The following is a 6929-nucleotide window of genomic DNA, read 5'->3' on the forward strand; positions in this document are numbered from 1 at the left end:
ATATTATGTGTAAATACTTATTTTTGGGTTTTGGAACCATTTTCCCATAGATACCAAGGAACAACTGTAATTAATCTCTTTGAATCTCAATGTCTTCTTCTGTCATTTAACTTCAACCTTGATGAGATCATATACACAAAGATCTTGGGAAATGGTAGAATTCAGTATAAGTGAAAACATTCTGCTAACATCATTCATGTACATATACATTTTATTAGAATATTGCTTGATAGCTTTATTCCTCATGGGATGATTAGCTGATCCTGGTTCACCTGAGACTTCCCGTGTTTTAACACTGAAAGTCTGGTGTCCTCAAAATCCACTGAATCTTGTGTCAACCAGGGTGGCTGGTGCTATTGTTTTGATCTTGAATGTCAGCCAAAGGTCCATGTGCTTAATAAAGCTTGGCCCCAGGGTGGTACTGCTGGGAAATATTGGAACCTTTGAAAAGTGGTGCCCAATGGAAGGTTTTTAGGTCATTGCGGCCATGTTTCCAAAGGAATTGTGAGAGCCTTTTCTTCTTTTTGTTCTTTCTGGCCATGAGGTGACCAGTTTTGTTCTAACACAATCATATGATATGCTGCCTTCCCACAAACCCAAGGCAACATAGCCAAGCAATCAGGTGCTAGAATTACTAAAACTACAAGCTCAAATAAACCTTTACTTTTTATAGTTTCTCTCAGATTTTGTAATAGCAAAAGAGAGTTGCCTAATATTGGCTACCTTACCTGACATATAACAGGTAGTCCTTGCCCTTAGGAAGTTTAGAAGTTTCCATTAATTTTGAATCCTAGCATCATCTTTGATATGTAAATTACTTTTATTTTTAATCTTGTTATTACACTATAGGCTTTTCTACTAGACTTTACATTTGTAGAGAAGAGAGAATACAGTATTTTTACCTTTATATTTATCATCAAATTCTATATTTACTAGGTGCTATGCTCAGCTGTGTGTCTCACAAGGGCACATGGATAAAGACATGGTTCCCACGGTTGCACTATTGGGAGATGCTACAATCTTTAAGATGAACAGCTGAGTGACAGGTTCTTACACTGATGAAGGTGGTATGCCCTCAAAAGGGTGGTGTTTCCTCTCTGTCTCCTTCCTGACTTGTGAGGTAACTTTTTTGCTCTGAGATGTGCTTCCTACTCTGGTCACCTGGTACCTTCATGGGGAATCCAAAGCAATGAGGATGACCAGTCTTGAACATGGTTCTCCAGAATTATGAGCTAACCTCCTCTCTTTATGTGAGTGGCATATACACATAATGATGAACATTTTACACATAACCAGGAATCTGCAAACATGTAAGGCAATTTCCATGTTTCAATGATGTTGAGAAAAGCACTAGTCTATCCTCTTATCTTATGAACAGGGCATGCTCTGGCTTGCAAGGGTGGTCCTGTTTTATACCTGTTGATAACCTGAAATTATCAATAGTGTCTCATTAAGCCTTGAATGTCCCTGATAGTCTCTGATGGACAGATATACAGTCACCTCACTTAAGAGCCTATCTACTAATGCTTATTGCACCCAAGAGATAACAGCTTTCCTGTTAGTTACCTCTCTAGTCTCTAGGTCCTCTATTTTTCTTTTAAAATCTCATAGCCTTTCCTATTCACCCTTGTAATAAAATAAAATGCAGTGATATGAATGGGGAAAGGGGAACATTAGATTAGGAAGGGTTAAATGGGGTGGGGAATGGGAGGGCAGGGCAGAGGACAGAGTGTGGGAAAGGATAAGTAATACTAAAGGCCTTTAGAAAAAGCCATATGGAAACCTACCACTATAGAACCTTCTTAAAGAATATATATTATAAATTATAAAAATAGATGAAAAGGAGTTATCTTATAACAGGGAGACATTGTCCTTTATAGAAGTCATAGGTTAATGAAAAAAAAAAACCCTCAATACCAGGAATGGACTTGCTCTCTAGAAGCTGCTGACCAGGGGACCCATAGACTTTTAAACAATACTGGTCATTGCCCCTGCTCTTGGTTACCCACCAGAACTGGATAGCAAGACTCTATTGCTGAAGATTTTACATACATGAGCTGTAGAACAAACAAAGGGAAATCAAGCTGGTGTTGACTTCAGAGTCTCATCTCTACTGGCTAGTGTTCACAGTGCTGAAAGGTGCTATGCATACTCCTGGAAGGACAAAATAATTATTAGTCCTACCGGCTCTGAATCTTGTGAGCTACAACAACTGCCCTGACAGATATGCCCTCTGGTGTAATAGTGGCATGAATATTATGGGAGTAGCCAAGCACTCTTTTTATTTTATTTTTTTGTCTTTCTGAGACAGGGTCTCCTTGTAGCCTCAGCTGGCCTGGCACTTACTATGTGGAACAGGATGGCCTTGATTTTATAGAGATCCACTTGCCTTTGCTTCCCAAATGCTGGGACTTAAGGCATGTACCACCCTGCCTGGCTCCCAACTACTCTTTAATTGGATTTAAAGTCTGCTTTCTAGGATGGAGCCCATACCTGACATTGATATCAGGCATAGGAACCTGAGGCTAGACAGGTCATAGGGCATAGGAGAAAACCTAAAACCAGTTTTCTACTAAATAGTTATCAATTTGACTTTTAAAATATTATGAATCATTCAAAATTTATAAGCCCAGGGAAGAATTTAAATCTATGCTTTGTTTTCATAAGAGGCAACTCAGCTCATTTCCACTAAATATCATTCTTAGAGTTCCATAAAGAAACCTATAGTTTTAATAGGAATATAATTATTATAAAAGGCTTCCCTTTATGGGTAGGAATTTTTATTTGTAATAAATAGTCCCTGAAGGACAATCTTAAAATAAAGATGAAATATTTTAGAAGTCTTTATTGAAAATGCTACAACTCAATTGCATAACAATGATGTAAACTAAATCCTCTAAATTTCTGAAGATACGTGCTGCTTAAACACAAATTACAGGAGTGTGTTTAGCGATGGGCCTTATGCATGGAGACTATTTCTTGTATTTCTTAAGTTAGGAAAACTGACTACATTGGTTAAGAAGTGATTACATATAATTCAGTGGTTAAAACTGCAGGATGCATGTCACCTACATGTGGAGTCTTGTTCCACTATTTACCAGCAGTGTGAAGATGCACATATTATACTATTCTCTTCCTTAAATACCCATCTCAGTAAATGAAGGGACTGATAAACTAGGTATATTCATTATTTTTCTGTTGCTGTGATAAGATACCATGACCAAGCAATTTATAGAAAAAAGAGTTTATTGGGTTTACGGTTCCAGTGAGTTAAGTCCGTCATGGCAGCAGAGGCATAGAGGGAGGCAGTTGGAGCAGAGACCCAAGAGCTCATATCTTCAAGCAGGCACAGGAAGTAGAGAGAGACACTTAATGTGGGGCAAAGTTATGGACTCTCAAAGCCCATCCCCAGACATGTGCTTCTCCCAGTAAGGTCATACCTCACAAACAGTGCTATCAACTAGAGCCAAGTACTCAAATACTTGGAGCCTGTGGGGGACATTTCTCGTCCAAACCACCACAATAGGGTTATAAGGATTAGATCACATAAGTCATGCTGCCAACTTTCACATCTTTGCAGCATCTCTTTGGCAACCTCGGATTTCAACCCCAGCTTCCGCGGACAGTTTTGACTCATACTGATCACTGGCCATCCTATTTGAGGTTTATGTCCCTGCTTTTTGCCCCAGGGATTTTGTATGTTTGGGGAGTCTCCTCAGCTCTGTGTAGGATCAACCCAGCAGTACAGAGGAGCTAACCTTTCATCTTGGGGAACTGGGAGCCACTGTATATAACCCAGAGTCTCCTGTTCAGAACAATTCTGGAAGTCATTTTGCATGCTTCCTGTAAGTGTTGGCATAGTCAAAATCTTGTTGCCTAAATCAGTGACCTTGACAAAGATATTTTATTAGCTTTAGTCCTTTGCATCTCCTTCTCTTATTTCTTTTCCAAGGGCCATCTCTGCCAAACAGTTCTCAATCCCTGCATCCTAACTCTTTTCTAAGGAAAAGCAAAACAAGCTATCTGAAGTACAGCAGTCAGCTCCCTAGGATAGGAAATTGTACCTACCTGTAGGAGTAGAAACAACGATGTTTGTTCTGCCCTCTCAGGTGAGGGACAGATCTTTATAATCTAAAAGGGTAAAAGGAACCTTGATAATTCTTTTCTCAAATGGGTTTAAGATAAAGATGTTTTCCCTGTCTGCATTCAAACAGTTCACATGCACGCTACAATATTCATTTTGCCAAAATAGACATCGTTTTCTATTTTTCACAGCAGAGAAATCTTCCAAGAAGCACAAGTGAGCGCTCTTAGCTATTTTGTTCCTCTCTAAGTTGGAAGGAAGAAACACAGAAATGCAGGAAACAGATTGTATCAAACACCTGTTCACCCTTTTAGAGTTTGTTGCTGCTTCCAGAAAATGAGACTGGTTTCATCAATGTCAATGGCAAATATTACTGTTTGTTGAGCAGGCACTTGTCCTAACATTTCAGAAATCTGAGCTGTCATTGCGTTTTTGATTGTCGAATCATGCACAGAAATTCTTGTGGATTTTCTGAAGCTTTGTCATCTTCTCAGTTCATCCCAACCACAGAAATTTCATCCTCAATCAAAAGAGACTTACAAATAGTTTAGATATATGTCCTGATAAGCTCTGCTGCTAAAGATATTTCTAGAATTGAAGGGGATGAAAGGGATGCACTATCACCCTGGGGTAACTACTTCTAACACCTTTTTCCCCTTCAAAATTTCAGTTCCCTTAATTTTTTATTCCCTGAAGACCATGAATTCTTTGACAGTCCCTGATGGAGCTGCATTATTTAAGCTATACTATCTCAGTTTACTTTACTGAGCCAATTCTGGTTTTCTTTTAAATTTTGCTTTTGCTCAAAGAAACAAGGAAAATGTCTGTTCTCTTTTATTGTTAAAGAGTCTGTTACATGAATCCTCATTGATTAAGACCACTAACAACTAAGTTATGTGTTCCTCTTTCCGGTGGAATTATATTTTGCACTTAACCAATCAAAGTCTAGTTAATTTGAAGCAATGTCTTTTTTTTTTCTGAACTAAGTTCCTTCGAGAAGAATTTGTTTTTAATTATTAATCTCTGACACATAAAGAAGCTCATGAATAGTTGGTCTTCACATATTAAATTTGCTTCAATTCCACAAATTCAACTAAATAGCTTCCCTTGTAAGAAAAGTGCAACAGCAAAGTAGAAAAATCCTATAATCTGAACATTTATACCCATCATAGGAATCATTTCATTTGGGAAAGCCTTATCTTCTCTTTAGTATAAGTGATAGAAATTCACATTATAAAAAATCATCCCAGTTACAATGATAATTATGGATAAGGTTTGTATTTTATCTTACACGATACAAATAATTTAAAAGATAGCAGTAGATAACACTTAGTAGCACCTGCTCTACACATTGTACTAAGCTCTATGGTCACATTCCCTTGTTCATAATTGCACTTCCATGAACAGTGACAGGCCAAGATTAAATATTGACAGGCTATAATTAGCATAACCTTGAAAAGATGGATCTCAGATTTAAACCTTGATTTGAACAATCTCTCTCTCTCTCTCTCGGCCACAGCATAATGAATCTGATTTCCTATTAATTTCATTTTTTTCTTACTCTAAGATGCTATTCATTTCCTTCTTTAGGGGTCAAGGAAGCCAAGACTGGGCAAAGTTCAGCATTTAACATCAAGCCTTGATGCTGGAAAGCATTAGACTTCAATTTTTCTGGCTTCTTATTCCCTGCCTGTCATCCTTCCTCTTCCCTCCAATTTATACACTGTTGAAAAACCTCAAAGACTGATGTGCTATGTATCTGGGTGGTGCATTTTCTATCTAAATAAAGCTTGGCTGGGGAGTGTCCTAGGCTAGGTTCTGTTGACAGCAAAGCCTCAGGCACAGCTGTGTGAGAGTACATTACAGGGGCAAGAAAACTCTAGGGAGCAGAAATGAGGTGTAACAAAAAAAATTAAGTGAGAAAGAGAAGGGGAAGAAACAAGGAGGTCCATCGTGTGGGTAACCAGCTGGTCACAGCTTTACAACAGCGAGGTTGATTGGTTTTGTGGGATATCGCCCAAGTATCTTCGTGGACTATGTATTTGGAATTTTCAGTCTTGGTAGGGGATTAGAGAATGGTAGTTCCACGGATTCCTGTTTTCCATTGTCTAATGTTGTCTCCCCACCATTCTACACCTTAATATTATTCTACTCAACTCTGTCGTGGTTACCCTGGATAGTTACCAGGAAACTATAATCCCTAAACAATGGAAAAAGACGCATAGCAAATTAGAATAAATTGAGGTAATCCACAGATAGCTTTTATCTGGACACATGGAGCTTATAGGTTCATGGATGGGAAGTGAGCACTCTGGGATCTAGTCCTCACGAGCAATGAAGACACAGAGATGTCTGTTACAGAGTGTTAGGCATAATGCTGTCACATCTTGCTCACATGTGAAATTATCAATAGTTTCAAAAGCTTTGCATTGTGGAATATTGAACAGGAAAATATGCTAGTAGATCAAAGAGAATCAGGCCTTCTCAACAAACTGGGGATCCCCTGAAAAAATGGTTCTGTTCATTCTATGAATAAGTTATAGATAGCTTTCCTGGACGTCCCAGGGCAAAGGTTACAGGTCACGTTTGAAAGTTCTGGCTTGGTTTGATCCAGTAAGTAAATGAACATGTTTCAAAATTATGTCAAGTTGTTTGAACTCTTACTTAGGTAACAATTTACTTAGGAGTTCAAGGCTGTGATTATATATCTATGTATACATGTTTCTTATGTGCCCGATAGAATCCAGGCTCTCAATTTCTAGTGAGAGTTACTGTGCCTCATTTCATAGGCCCATGAGTTCGTGAAGGTACAGCCCTGCTACAAGGATAGTAAGTTTTATCAGCC

This window comes from Nannospalax galili, unplaced genomic scaffold, assembly GCF_000622305.1.
Source record: "Nannospalax galili isolate Female #2095 unplaced genomic scaffold, S.galili_v1.0 scaffold716, whole genome shotgun sequence".
Classification (NCBI taxonomy): domain Eukaryota; kingdom Metazoa; phylum Chordata; class Mammalia; order Rodentia; family Spalacidae; genus Nannospalax; species Nannospalax galili.